At 42.6% G+C, this 15,958-nt stretch overlaps 1 protein-coding gene across 2 annotated transcripts in view; it reads right to left on the bottom strand.

Moving 5' to 3' along the window:
- The window catches only part of C12H11orf24 (chromosome 12 C11orf24 homolog), a 68,653-nt gene extending 53,006 nt beyond the window's left edge, over positions 1 to 15,647 (bottom strand). Inside the window, exon 1 of one of the 2 annotated variants that reach the window (XM_063437325.1) lies at positions 15,483 to 15,647. The gene's annotated coding sequence lies outside the window, so the exon portion shown is untranslated. Of the gene's footprint in view, positions 1 to 11,968; positions 12,013 to 15,482 lie in introns of those variants that run through there. The other variant, XM_063437326.1, reaches the window with a different exon arrangement.
- Between the last annotated feature and the right edge of the window lie 311 nt (positions 15,648 to 15,958).

Below are 15,958 nucleotides of genomic sequence, written 5' to 3'. Positions count from 1 at the left end.
TTTTTAAATTTAGTTGTGTATGCTGCCGTATTCTGTTTGTGTTATTTTTACTGCAGTTGCTTAGCATCATTGTATTTGTGCGTATATGAGCTATTATATTGTATATGTTCATTAGTAGTTTATGGTATTGTGTATGATACATATGAATGTGGGCTGTGTATGAGGGCTGCTTGTGGAATTGTGTGTGGATGGATATGTCACATTGTGTGTTTGGTAGTGTGTGTGTGGGCTGTTTGGGGTATTGCATGTGAAAGGCTGCATGTGGGCTTTGTGTGCATGTATGTGGATTGTTAGCGAGTTACGTTTGTGCAGATTGTGTGTATGTTTGTGTGTGGGCTGTTCGTATTATTTGTATAAGGGGAGGGTTATTCTTCATTTATGTGTTATGAATGTAAATTAGTGCTAGTAAAAATGTCTATTTACTGTGTATACCTGTATTCAATATCTACTCAAAATGGCTGCTAGAGCACCCGCTCCCACCGACTAACTACCTCGTGTAACAAGATGGCGCCTACATCCAGAGTAAAATCCCGGGATGATGGTGACATGACGCCTCGTAGGATGTGCATTAAGACACTTAACACCTAACCAATTAGAGATGTATTCTCTCTGTTATCTACATTTTTGCATATGATGTATTTTTGCCTTTATAAGGGGCTTGCCGCCCCCTGAGTAAACATTCCGAAGTTTTTTATTAACCTGATACCTGTGTCTCAGTGTAATTTACTTCAAAACGTGCACACATTTATTTTAACAATTTGGAAAGGAGCAGATACTCAGATAAACACTTGGTTTGATCCACAATAGCTGTGTATATCTAGCAGTATGGTTGGCTTCCCTGGGTTCCAGTGGGGACCAGCCTGGTACAGGTCAAAGACAGGAGCTGCAACAGCAGCTGCAGGCTGCTCAACTACGTTGTGGATTCCCATTCACAAGTGCTTGGAGGATGTGATCTGAGATCATTTCCTCTATGTGCTGCAATGCTTAAATTGAGGATTGTCCTTCATCATCTTTTCGTATTAGCAGATATTTGAAGTTTTACTGGGACTCCTGATAGGCCAGAGCCTGTTTGGCTCTAGCAGCCTTGAGTGCCGTGCAAAGACACCTCGAGTGCCGTGCACGGCACTAGTGCCGTAGGTTGCCTACCTCTGCCCTATACTAACCCGACAATTGACCAGTACCCTAAAGCCTAGACATTATCAAATGCCACTTCGTTTGGCTCCTGGCTCAGCACACCTTGATGATGAGGGTCAATTAGTATATGCTGACTCAGTCTTCGTATATGTCCCGTTTACAACTACCGATCTCTTAAATTGGAAAACCCATAATTCCTCGTACACTGACAAACCTCAAGCCATGACCGACCTGTTCACCTCAATAGTCCAGACGCATAATCCTACTTGGGCTGATTGCCAGCAATTACTAATGACATTATTTAACAATGAGGAGAGGACTAGGATAAACCAAGCGGCCATTAAAGCGCTGGAAGAAGAAGCCCGTACATTAAATCAAGCTAATCCAGCAGCATGGGCCACAGCCCATTATCCGAACACTGATCCTGAGTGGAATGTTAATGGCGCAGATATGGTTCATTTAAAAGCCTACAGAGACGCTATAATTGCTGGCATGAAAGCAGGAGGGAAGAAAGCTATAAATATGTCTAAGACGGCTGAGGTGTTACAGAAATGTGATGAACCGCCCAGTGTCTTTTATGACCGATTATTGGAGGCATACTGCTTGTATACCCCCTTTAATCCGGAAGCCCCTGAGAATTCCCGAATGGTAAACTCTGCCTTTGTCAGCCAAGCCTACGGAGATATTAAGCGCAAGCTACAAAAGTTAGAAGGGTTTGTAGGAATGTCCATCACCCAACTAATGGAGGTAGCTAATAAAGTTTACATGAACAGGGAATCGGAGACTAAGAAAGAGGAAGAGCGCAAGATGCGTAAAAAGGCGGATATGCTAGCGGTAGCGATCGCAGGCGTAGACAGACGGGGACCAGATAGAGGCGACAGTAAGTGGAATAGGGAACCCCTGAGTAGGAATCAGTGCGCATACTCTAGAGAAGAGAGAGTGTCCAAAAAGGGAGCAGAATGAGAGAGACCAACCCAGGGCAGGTTATGGAAACTTTAGAGGCAGAGCGAGAGGTAGAGGAGGTCCCGGAGGGAGTAATGGGAATAGAGGAAGTGTAAGGGAAGATAGATATTATCCCGCAGCGCAGAGATCCCGCGATAGAGAAGATAGGGACTTTGTAGGATTGGCTGACACGGTCATGGATGACTATTGATACCGACCGGGCTCCATCCCCCTTGGCCGAGCGGAGCCTATGGTCGATGTATCAATAGGGGGGAAAAGGAGTGCATTCATGATTGATACTGGTGCTGAACATTCGGTGGTGACTGACCTAGTTGCTGCTCCATCTGGAAGAACTATCACCGTAATAGGAGCAACTGGAAGGAGTGCTGCAAAACCGGTTCTTAAAAGTCGACTCTGTACATTGGGAGGCCACATAGTGAAACATCAATTCCTTTATATGCCTGAATGTCCAGTCCAATTGTTGGGACGTGATTTGCTATCAAAACTACAAGCGCAGATAACGTTCCTACCAAATGGAACAACATCTTTAAAGTTTAATGGACCTTCAGGTATTATGACATTATCAGTACCAAAGGAAGAAGAGTGGCGACTTTATACAGCGTTGACTAGCCAAAACCCTAAGAGTGATGAATCCTTATTCAATATACCAGGAGTTTGGGAAGAGAACAACCCACCAGGACTGGCCCGCAATATTCCACCCATTCGAATTGAACTAAAACTTGGGGTTTATCCAGTGAGCCTACGGCAATATCATATCCCGCAGAAGGCTAAGAAGAATATTCAATCATATCTGGATAAGTTCATCCGGTATGGTATCCTAAAATTCTGTACTTCCCCCTGGAACACCCCATTGCTGCCTGTTCAAAAGCCCGGTACAGATGAGTATCGCCCTGTGCAGGACTTGAGAGCAGTCAATGATGCGGTTGTAAGTATACACCCAGTTGTGCCCAATCCATATAACCTGCTTTCTTTAATTCCGGGCGGGGCTACCTATTTTACAGTCTTAGACCTCAAAGATGCCTTCTTTTGCCTTCGAATTGCTGCGGAAAGCCAGTGTATCTTCGCATTCCAATGGGAAAATGCTGTAACGGGCTCGAAACGCCAGATGACTTGGACAAGACTGCCCCAAGGGTTTAAAAATTCACCTACCCTATTTGGTTCAGCTTTAAGTCAAGATTTATTGGATTTCAAGTCCATCCCAGGAGAGTGTGTATTGTTACAATATGTAGATGACTTGTTGATAGCCGCAGTTACAAGAGAAATATGTCAGCAAGCAACACATGATCTACTACACATTCTCTGGAAGGCAGGATACAAGGTGTCTAGGAAGAAGGCTCAGTTGTGTCTGCCAACTGTCAAATATCTGGGATTCCATATCTCTGAAGGTCAAAGAATAATGGGGCCAGAGAGAAAAGAAGCTGTGTGCCAAATACCAATACCCAAGAATAGAAGACAAGTGCGAGAGTTCTTGGGGGCAGCAGGCTTCTGTAGGATATGGATTCCCAGTTATGCAATATTGGCGAAACCTCTGTATGCAGCTATCATGGGTACAGAACACGACCCCTTCCTATGGACCCCAGAACAGCAAAAGGCATTTGAAGATGTGAAGAAGGCTTTGATGAGTGCCCCAGCATTAGGTCTACCTGATCACACACGGCCATTCTACCTATATGTACACGAGCAAAGAAGAATGGCTGTGGGAGTATTGACACAGTACTTGGGATCATGGCAAAGACCTGTTGCCTATATTTCTAAGCAATTGGATGCAGTGGCCAGTGGTCTTCCACCTTGTCTAAGAGCCGTAGCTGCAGCCGCCCTGCTGGTAGCTGAAGCCGATAAACTCACTCTGGGTCAAGAACTTTATGTGCGAGTCCCGCACGCAGTACAGACGTTGCTAGATTACAAAGGCAATCATTGGTTCAGTAACAGCCGTATGACTAAGTATCAAGCAATGTTGTGTGAAAACCCAAGAGTGCATTTAGAGACTGTCAATACCTTAAATCCAGCTACCCTTTTGCCGCAACCTACTGAAAGTCAACACGATTGTTTGGAGGTGATGGATGAAGTATTTTCAAGTAGACCAGAGCTTCGTGATTTTCCCATCCAGAACCCTGATGTCCAATATTATACAGACGGCAGTAGTTATGTGAAAGAAGGGATTCGCTATGCAGGATATGCCGTAACAACGATAGACAAGGTGATAGAAGCTCGGCCACTGTCAAAAGGAACATCAGCACAGAAGGCAGAATTGATAGAACTAACACGAGCGTTACAATTGGCTGAAGGTTTAAGAGTGAACATCTACACGGACTCCAAGTATGCGTTTTTAACCACTCATGCCCACGGAGCTTTGTATAAAGAAAGAGGACTATTGAATTCGGAGGGCAAAGAAATCAAGTATGCAGCTGAAATACTACAACTATTGGAAGCAGTATGGGAACCGAAAGAAGTTGGGATTATACATTGTCGAGCGCATCTGAGAGGAGATGGTGATGTAACCAAAGGAAATCGGATGGCAGATAGTGCAGCTAAGCGTGCCGCTGAATCAGGAAGACAGGAATATGTGGAACATATAGCTGCTCTTATACCGACTCCACTGTCTCAATGGACTCCAGTTTATACAGCTCAAGAAGAAGAGTGGTTAAAGACTGAACCTGGAAAGTACCTGGAGAACAAATGGCATCAGTTAGAAGATGGGAGAATAGTTATTCCAGCATCACTAGCGGTAGAAATTGTCCAAAATTACGGGACACATTCTGGGAGAGATAGTACAGAAGAATCTCTCAGAAAACATTTCTACATACCAAGATTGTCCAACTTAACTCAAGCCATTGTACGAAGATGTGTAACATGTGCTAAAAATAATGCAAGGCAAGGACCAGTAAAGCCACCAGGAGTTCAGTATATGGGAGGACTCCCTATGTCCGATCTACAAATTGACTATACAGTTATGCCTAAATCTGGTGGACATCGCTACCTACTAGTAGTTGTGTGCACCTATTCAGGCTGGGTAGAAGCATGTCCTACTCGTACAGAGAAAGCAGGAGAAGTTGTGCGATTCCTGCTACGAGAAATAATACCCCGATATGGACTACCCTGCTCTATAGGATCGGATAATGGTCCAGCCTTTGTTCACCAGTGCCTACAACAACTGACTCATATGCTTGGTATTAAGTGGAGACTTCATACGGCATATAGACCTCAGAGTTCTGGTAAAGTAGAAAGAATGAATAGAACTATTAAGAATCAGTTGGCAAAAATGTGTCAGGAAACCCAACTTAAGTGGAATGTGCTTTTGCCTATAGCTCTGTTGCGTATTCGAAGTACACCTACCAGAAGGATGGGTCTCTCTTTTTTTGAAATCATGTATGGGCGTCCACCTCCCGTACTTGGTAACTTAAGGGGGGATTTGAGTCAGTTGGGAGAAGGAATTACCCGGCAGCAGGTTGTAGAGTTGGGTAAAACTATGGAGGAGGTACAGAAATGGGTACAAGATAGATTACCTGTGAATATTTATCCCCCTGTTCATAGTTACCATCCAGGAGATCAAGTGTGGATTAAAGAGTGGAATAATATACGTTAGGGCCTAAGTGGAGGGGTCCTTATGTTGTTCTTTTGTCTACCCCTACAGCAATAAAAGTGGCCGAAGTTACTCCGTGGATTCATCACTCCAGGGTTAAACCAGCAGCAGTAGATTCTTGGCAAGCTACAACAGATCCAGAGAATCCCTGCAAGATCCGGTTAAAGCGCACGACTCAGTCGGAGTGACGAGGAACCATTTTGGATTACAATTATTGTTGTTACAGAGATTGGTAAGTGAGTGTTTTGACGGCCATAATAACGCCGGTCTGCTCACCAACGTATTATTAAAAGCCAGGAAAGTCTTGAAGGGACCCCTGTGAAGACGAGCAGAACTCCATTCCCTGCAGCCCTTACATCCTGGAAGCTGAGGTGCCATCGCACGGACGAAGACTGAGGATGCAGCCGACGAAAGAAGTGTTAATGATAATGTTTATTTATATGTCATTTTATATTCAGGAAGGTAGAGGTACCGACACTCCTAGCTGTGAGGTTTGCATTAAGACTACTAAGACAGGTAATCATATTTCCCAAACCCTAATTTGGCATTCACAATATGAGTGTAAAGGTGATGTGTCTAGGTGTAGATATCTAGGTATAGAATATAGTGTATGCCATTTAGGAGTAGGAGAACCTAAGTGCTTCAATCCGGAGTATCAACCCCGCACAATTTGGTTGACCCTCAGGAATGGAGATCCACAGGGGACCCTAATAAATAAAACTGTGTTAGAAACCGTACATTCTTCGGGTGTTCTGCTATTTGATGCATGTAAAGCGATATCAAGTGGTAGAAAGCCGTGGAATGTATGTGGGGATCTTAGATGGGAGAGGACGTATGGGTCTAACGATAAATATATTTGTCCCAGTAGTAGAAACAAGTATGTAAGTCCGAGATGCCCAGATAGGGAATATAATTTTTGCCCATATTGGTCTTGTGTGGGGTGGGCAACTTGGGGACAGACAGCAGACAAGGATATGATTGTTACTAAGTTGCCTACCAACCCATATTGTAAGTCTATGGAATGCAACCCAATCCATATTCTTATAAATAATCCTGACCAATTCGTAGACAGATATGGTAACTTATTTGGGTTCCAGATATATGGGACGGGTTTAGACCCTGGGACAATATTGTTTATAGGGATAGAGACCGATACTGTAACATCCCAAACTCATCAGGTATTCCATTCTTTTTATGAAGAGATGAGTGTAGATAATAAGATTCCCCATAACGCTAAAAACCTGTTTATAGATTTAGCTGAGAGTATTGCAGGTAGTCTTAATGTAACCAACTGCTATGTGTGTGGAGGTACTAATATAAGAACAGTGACTGAGTCACACCACACAAAAACAAAAGTTTTAGACTTTAGAAAAACAGACTTTTCTAAAATTAGAATATGTGTAAAGGAGTCATTATCAGACTGGAGCAACTTAAATGGAGTCCAAAATAAATGGGATTATTTAAAAGCTGCACTACTGAAGGCAACAGAAAATTGCATTAGGCTTGTCAGTAAAAGCAAAAAATTCAAGAAACCACTGTGGTACTCCGCAGATGTGGCCAAAATAGTAAAAAACAAAAAGTTAGCATTTAGTAATTATAAAAAAACCCAGAGTGAGGAAGACAGAATGACCTATAAGATTAGGCAGAAAGAGGCTAAGCAAGTTATAAGAGCTTCCAAATCACACACAGAAGAGAAAATAGCACAGTCAGTAAAAAAGGGGGACAAAACTTATTTTTAGATACATAAATGAGAAAAGAAAAGTAAAACAAGGATTAGTTAGTTTAAAAACAAAAGAAGGAAGGTATGTAGATGAGGATAAAGGTCTAGCTGACTGCCTCAATGAATATTTTTGTTCGGTATTTACAGCTGAAAATGAAGGAAAGGGACCTCTGTTTAAAAAAAAAGGATAAATGAGTCATTTATTACATGTGAGTTTACAGAGGAAGAGGTTCTATTTCAACTGTCAAAAGTAAAGACAAATAAGTCAATGGGACCTGATGGAATACACCCAAAGCTATTAAAAGAGCTTAGTGGTGTACTAGCAAAACCATTAACAGATTTATTTAACCAATCATTGTTAACAGGAGTAGTCCCAGAAGATTGGAAGTTAGCGAATGTTGTGCCCATTCACAAGAAAGGTAATAGGGAGGAGTCGGGCAACTATAGGCCAGTAAGCCTTACTTCAGTAGTGGGGAAAGTGATGGAAACCATGTTAAAGGATAGGATTGTTGAACATCTAAAAACACATGGATTTCAAGATCAGAGACAACATTGGTTTACTTCAGGGAGATCATGCCAAACTAATCTTATTGATTTTTTTTGATTGGGTAACTAAAATTATAGATCAGGGTGGTGCAGTAGACATTGCTTACCTAGATTTCAGTAAGGCTTTTGACACTGTTGCACATAGCAGGCTTATCAATAAACTGCAATCTTTGAGTTTGGATTCCAATATTGTTGAATGGGTAAGGCAGTGGCTGAGTGACAGGCAACAGAGGGTTGTAGTCAATGGAGTATATTCGAAGCTTGGGCTTGTCACCAGTGGGGTACCTCAGGGATCTGTACTGGGACCCATTCTCTTTAATATTTTTATTAGTGATATTGCAGAAGGTCTTGATGGTAAGGTGTGTCTTTTTGCGGATGATACTAAGATATGTAACAGGGTTGATGTTCCAGGAGGGATAAGCCAAATGGCAAATGATTTAGGTAAACTAGAAAAATGGTCAGAGCTGTGGCAACTGACATTTAATGTGGATAAGTGCAAGATAATGCATCTTGGACGTAAAAACCCAAGGGCCCCACATTGGTGTATGTGGGAAGTTTAACCTGAGCAATTGCTGTCTTCAAATAGATGACGAAGGGCAAGCAATAGCTGGCCAGCCACTTGGGCAGAGGATGGTACTTTCGGGTATAGAACCCCAATATATATGCTCAACCGCATTATAAGGTTACAGGCGGTGGTTGAGATAATTACTAATGAGACCTCACAAGCGCTCAATCTTCTAGCGAAGCATAATACCAGGATGAGGACAGCAGTTTACCAAAATAGGTTAGCCTTCGATTACCCACATTGATGTATGTGGGAAGTTTAACCTGAGCAATTGCTGTCTTCAAATAGATGACGAAGGGCAAGCAATAGCTGAGCTTACTAGCCATATGGTTAAACTAGCGCATGTGCCTACTCAGGTATGGAAAGGGTATAATCCAAGTAGTTGGTTTGGTAACTGGTATGAGCAGTTTGGAGGGCTTAAGGCATTGGTAGGCGGAGTCATGCTGATTTTAATGTTGTGTCTACTCCTGCCATGTCTTATTCCTTTAGTAGTTAGGTCGGTGCAGAGCCTGATAGAAAATATAGCAGAGAGAAAGGCGGCTGCACAGATAATGGCCATATATAAATATGAGGCTCTAAATCAGGGAGAACCAATGCAGGAAGAGGAGTGTTGAGGGATTCACATCATAGAAAAGTCTGATCTGGTTCATGGTGACCTGAGGTATATGCAAACCAAGGTTAAGTGAAATATCAGAGGCATCAAAAGGGGGAATGTGGTGGAATCTCGGTAAAAATAAATTTAGTAGGCAGAGATTACCACGTGGCATGTGTACGTGCATATACTGGCGTATCGGTCGGTTGGTTGCACGTGGCGAAGATACGATCAGTAGTGTACGGAGCATGTGCAAGAATACCGGATATAGTATTCCCCTCCTCCATTGTGCTGGACAAGCCATGCGGTCAAGCAGGAAGTTAGTTCTTGTTCATTTTAATTGGTTAAGAGAATGTGTGGGTGGAGCTTAATATGGGAGGAGTTATGTGCCTATATAAGGAGCCTGCACTATTGTCCGGGGCTCAGAACTTGTTGTATTTTGGTGACATTAGTCCCTCTGAGTCCCGATCGGTGAACCGAATAAAGAATCTCTTCCTTCCTGAAGAAACCTGTGTCCATCTCTCTGTGCTTGGCTTCCGTCAGTTTCTCCGGTATCAGTTAACCATACAAAAACAGTTTGACTACTTACTGTGGGATGGTGCCTGCAATCTCCTGGCACAATAGCTACTACAGCTTCAAGTAGTGGCTATAGTGTGTGGAGTGTTCTGTTAATTGCTTCAATCTCTCACTGAGCAGTAGTGGAGGCAGAAAGCAGCAACCAGCCGACAAGTAAACAACTTTGTTCTAAAATGGTTTGACTCCTTACAATAGGGATGGGGGCTCCAGAGCACTCCTTGCACCATAACTACTACAGTGCGTGAGAGTTCCTTTAACTACCTGACAAGCAACTGTACTACTATGTAACAGTTACATCATACAGGAATCAGTTATCCACATAATGCATGCTGTCTCGCAATACCTAGTACTTCAAAGTAGACAGAACGTGACACGCTGCGATGCTTTGGATTAACAGATGAGCACATAACCTCTGGCATTTACTTGCAGCATTCACTTTATAGAAAAAAATAATAATAATAATAATCCATGTAAGTACACCTACATAATTTAAAGAATTATTACTAAACTGGTATGCACACTAAAACGCTAACCTGTCACATGACAGAGTCCCTTTAAGAAAGTAGGGGGGGGGGAGAGAAGAGAGAGAGAGAGAGAGAGAGAGAGAGAGAGAGAGAGAGAGAGAGAGAGAGAGAGAGAGAGAGAGAGAGAGAGAGAGAGAGAGAGAGAGAGAGAGAGAGAGAGAGAGAGAGAGAGAGAGAGAGAGAGAGAGAGAGAGAGAGAGAGAGAGAGAGAGATGCAGAATGTGGGAAACAAATTCTGTCTCCGTTCCCTTCTAGCCCACATACAGTAGCTTACGCAAAATTTCTTTCTAGTACCTTAAATACTTGCAGAAAAGAAAAAAAAATTATGGGAAAATAAACCATTATCACATGTGTGTACAATCTAGTGACACATGTTACTTATTGACTAAAATGTGGACATTATCGGTCACTAAAGGGAAACAGAGAAAATGGCATATGTATAACCAAAACCATGTACTTGCGTTAATATTTTTTTCACGCTGAAATACAGTATTTAGCAGCAAAAACAAACTGAAGAAAGAAAAAAAAAAAAAAAAGACATTAAGAATAAATCCCAATAACAGTGACGTGTGGTGATCAGAACTGCAGCAGACAAAGTAGAAATTGTACACGCGCATCTGTGCTGACACGCAGGGGGTGTGTATGGAAATGCTGAACAACGCAGCCAGAGGGAATACTTTGTAAGCGATACATTTTCACATGGCACTCCAGACTTTGTCCAGAGGCTGCTTGTGGGGTTGCGGCTTGCTGTGTTGCATTTGTGAGGGTAGGCTACTTGTGGTGTTGCTTGTGTGTATTTGGGGTAAGCTGCTTGAAGGGTTGCGTGTGTAGGGGAGATGCGGCTTGTGTGGTTCTAGGTTGTGTATGTGGTTGGGGCGGTTTGTTTTGTATGTGTGTGGTAAAGTAAATAGTGGCTGTATGTGGATAAGGGCTGTAGTGTCTGTATTTGTGAGGATATAGCCTCTGGTGTGCTTGTTGAGGATAGTGGCTGTATAAAGGCTATCGTTTGTGTTTTGGGAAGAAAAATGGGGATGCAGACTGTGTGTGTGTGTGTGGGGGGGGTCAACGGAGGCGGTTTGTGCGCAAGGAAATTGGGGTTGTAGAAAATGTATGGGGGCGAATCAAGTCTGTGGTGTGTGCAGAGAATAGAGGCTGTAGTGTGCATTGTGGGGTGATAGAGACTGGTGTGTGTGTTGGGGGAGACAGTGGCTGTTGAGGGGGAGGAGCAGCTGTGGTTGGGGGTAAAGAGGTATAGGTGCTGTAGTGGAGATAGTGGCTGTAGTGGGGAATAGGGGCAGTGGTGGGGATACAGTGGCTATGGTGGAGTGGTAAAGACTGCAATGAGATACACAGAAGCTGCGGTGGATGGGGGCAGGGGATAGTGGCTGTAGCGTTGGGGTGGAGGGGGGATAGTTGCTGTAGCAGGAGGAAGCAATGGATTGTTGGAGATCGCGAGTAATGCCACCAGAAGAGGAGCTTCAGGATGCAGTGGAGGAGTTCCGGTATTCTGTCAGAAGTCCAAACCGCATCAGAAATCTTGACCCACATCATGTCAGGTTCAAATACAAACAAACAGGTCCTGCGCTCAAACTCCCACTACTCTTGGGTGGCAGCAAAGACCACAGCACACATCCGCCCCAATGCATACAGTAAAAACTAAAGAAAAAAAAAAAGAAAACAATTACCTGCGCTCTTCCTAAATCCCTATGCATATTTAAACAGATGGAGGTTATTTAGTTGCTCCAATGGCTATTAGAGTTTAGCCCACCTGCCACATAAAGGCAAATCTCCCAGGTGGGTCCTACACTGACTTTTCACCTTGCTTCCTTGAGCTTCTGGCCAAAAAGTAAGGTTCAGCCACGTCATGTCCAGAGACGCGGCATCAGTTGTGGTCTGTGCTGCACATGCGTGGTCAGACTCCTAACAGGTAAAGCAATCTGATGCAGGCTGGGAGCATGCGCGATATCACTGCATCACTCCCTGTGGCATCGTAACTCCTCAGCGAGGTCCTGCAAAGGAAGTAAAACTAGTTTCACATCCACATTATAGTTAGGGAATTCACTAAAGCACAGGGACATGGAACATTTAAGGTTAATTGAGGGCTAAAATTAGAGTTAGGAATAAATTTAGCCTCTCTCAATCCTTACTCTAACCCTAGGAATAAGGCTAATATCAACTTTAGACATCATTTTAAACATTAATGTTTTTTCCCTAGGTGTCACAAATCTCTAAAAATGACTCCCTAAATCTAAACCCAAGTTGCCCACGTCCCTGTGCTTTAGTGAATGCCATAACTATAATGTAAATGTGAAACTAGCTTTACTTGCCTTGCAGGACCTCGCTGAGGAGTTAAGATCACAGCTGATGCGCCACATGGTCTCGCGCATGCTCCTAGCCCGCCTCAGATTTCTGGACCCATCAGTAGGCAGCCACACACAGGCCACAGCTGATGCTGTGCCACCGGTTGTGAACACTGGTGCTGGAAAGGAGTTGAATAAACTTTATTTAACTTAATTTGTCAGAGCAATGGGTGTGGACAGTGACTAGTGAGTTTGCTGCAAGAAAACCCATGGTCCAAAAATAATGATTATTTTCGAGACTATAGGTTCCTTTTAATTATTTGCATGGTCATGTGCATACATGCTAAACACACGGACATTCTGAGGAGGCCATCCTCTGTGTGTTCGGGCAGTGTTTCCATTTGGAGTGCAGCACATATCTCATTAAGCCTGGCGATGGCCTGTTTCACTAAACTAAAGGATAAACACATGTTCTGACTGCTTTTCTTTTTTGGGAATTCCACATATACCTTGAATTTCTATATTTTATATGTTATGGAGAGCACTATGTATGCTTTATTTGTTTTTCAGATGGAACTGTATTATCAATACCTGCAATAGGTGGTATATTGGTATATTATACCTACTTTGTGTGTGTGATTTAATGTACTACTGATAAGGGATTACACCTTTTTTCACACCCACTCACTAATTCTTTCTAAATATTTGAAGCGCCTACACAACTATTTGTATTACTAGGAAGGGGCCTACTCTGCCTAATGGGAAATCTGTCCTTTAAGCACCATAACCACTACAACCTGTAGTGTTTATGGTGCCAGGGAGTGCCCTGGAGCCTCCCCCAGTGTTAGAAGTCAAACCATTTTAGAACAGTTTGTTTCTTACCAGGGTCCCCTGTGTGCGTCTCTGCACCTCCTTTACAGTTCAGGAGATTCTGTTAGCTCTCCTTAGCCAAGCGCTGCAGTGCAGAACTAATGCTGAGATTGTCAGTGAGCTAAGTCCTGCACTGCTAGGTGTAGTTTATTGAAGAAAGCTGACTCTCAGGGAACAGTAGGAACACTATTGCGTTAGGAATACAAATGTGTATTCATAGCGTTATAGTCCCTTGTCACAATTTAGGTGACAGGGCCCCTGCCGCCACGGTAAAAAAATGTGAGTTCACATACCCCTAGTGGACCACCTGATTGAAATAGAGAAGTTTTACGCCACTCGGCTGAAGCGCCTCTAGTGGTTGTCCTACTCTGCAGTGAAAACATTGCCATTCCTGCAGAACAGCAATGTTTTCAGCTGCAAGGGTTAAATCAAGGAAGTGAGAAAGTGGTCTGGGTACCCATAGTGTTGCTTTAGAAATATTTGCACTCAATAACAGAATTATTTACTCAAGGATGAATTATAGACAGGATTATTTACCGGTACTTAAGTATTGGGGATTCAAAGTGAATTAAAAGGAACACTCCGGGCACCATAACCACTGCATTGCGTAGCTCAGGAGAGCTACAAAGGTTCCTGTATAGGAACTTCTGCTACTCTAGCATTGGTAGAGGGGGTGAGGAGTGGTGCCAGGCGAATCTCAGTCAAGAACTAAATTTATTGACTCCTTACGCCGAGGATGGAGGGCCAGTGTAATGTGAATTTCAAATTTAAAACAAAATAGCTGAATTGTTACAATTATCCAATTCCACTGGGTTTTGTTTGCTATTTTGGCCTTAAAATTTGTAATTCATTTTGAATCCCTGTCAATTCACATTTTAGTAAATAAGAGATTTTCAATGTATTACTGCAGTGTTGAAAGTAATTTCCAACAAAATAAATGTTTCCACCAAGTTGAAAATCTGCTTTTTTTTTCCTCACAAATTCCAAATATTTTATGATATGCAAATACTGCAAACAACCATGTGCTTACAAAAGGACCTTTCACCTTTAGTTATACATGTGTTCATTTAAAAATGATATGACATCTTTTACAGACTCTGAGGTCAATGTTTGTTCTATTCGAGACACTGTACCCGGTTGTAAACTAAAGTGAGGATAGCTGGGAATACAAGTCGAATTTCACATTTTAGACCAAAATCGGTCAATCTGTTTTAAGTTTGGCTATTTTGGACTTAAAACTTGAAAAATTGCTTGGAACGCCTGGCAAGTCTCACTTTAGTGAATAAGTCGGCGTATTATCACAATAAACAAAGTCCGGTTTGAACAGGAACAATTTACAAGGAAATCCCTACAAAAATTACAACCAATACTAGAATGTCCGTAATAGCCTGTGTTTTTAGCTGGCTCAACACACTTTAAAACAAGGGTGCCCAATAGGTAGATCCCTAAATGTTTTAAAACTACAGCTTCCATGATGCTTTGTCATTCTACAGCACGCAAAGCATCATGGGCGTTGTAGTTTTACAGCATCTGGGGAATCTACTTTTTGGGCACCCTTGCTTTAAAAGAATCACTCCACATTTATTTATAGAGACAGTCAGAGATATATATTATCAAAAAAAAGAAAACACAACAACAACAAAAATCGATATTGGTCAAATAAAATGTTAATATATGAAATAAAATAGATTTACTCCAAGGAAGATGATGAATGACTCTGGCACTGACTTATGGTTTAACATAAAGAAAGTAGATTGTTTTATCTTATGACACACTTAGACCATGAAACCATTGATTCAGGAATATAATAATAAGACGTTTATATTATAATACAACCTTTCTAGAAAGCCTACTTAAGACCAAAGACATAAACCTCAAGATTCCAGCTTGGCTGGACAGCAATTCTCAGCATGCTCAGGCATAATGAGAGTTCTGTAGTTCTATCCCACAGCATAGCTCTGATAGTTTTACCCTGAAATAAAAATACCTATACAACTGTCTGCATGGGGCGGTATGATGGGATCTCAGCTGGCTGCTTCAGGAAGTAAACCCCCCACACAGCACATTATTTGCCCACCCACATAAAGTGACAGTGACACCAATCACACTCACCCTGCAGCTGGGTAGTCTTAGATGAGTGAAGACTCAGGTCAGGGTCCAGCTAGAGGTAGTGTCACAGTCATGTCACATGGCACTTAACAGGATCACAGGCTGATGCTAAGAAACAGCATTGGCATAGAACCTCGAACACACTGATAATGTATCAGCCAGAATGAGTCTGCAACGTCACCACATGCCTGTACTGGCCTGGACGGGGCGTGTCTTTAAAAGCACACGCCCACTCTGTAAACAACGAGCTCAGTTCCCCATTCCTCAGCTCGACAGGGAGAGAGCGAACGTGACGTCACAGGTGGGCTCGCACAGGTCGGGAGGCGGTAAATTCGAGTCTTCTCTGTGCAGTTGTTGTGTCAACAGCGTGACCTCGTGGTAATTTATTTATTCCTTTTAATTCCCCTTTAAAGGAATACCAAGGGGTTCATTTACTAAGCTTTGAAATTGCAGGGGATTCGAAATTCGAATGTTAATTC

The sequence above is a fragment of the Pelobates fuscus genome, chromosome 12 (assembly GCF_036172605.1).
Source record: "Pelobates fuscus isolate aPelFus1 chromosome 12, aPelFus1.pri, whole genome shotgun sequence".
Taxonomy (NCBI): domain Eukaryota; kingdom Metazoa; phylum Chordata; class Amphibia; order Anura; family Pelobatidae; genus Pelobates; species Pelobates fuscus.
The sequence above is the reverse complement of the archived record's forward strand: the minus strand, read 5'-3'. Positions and strand labels throughout refer to the sequence as shown.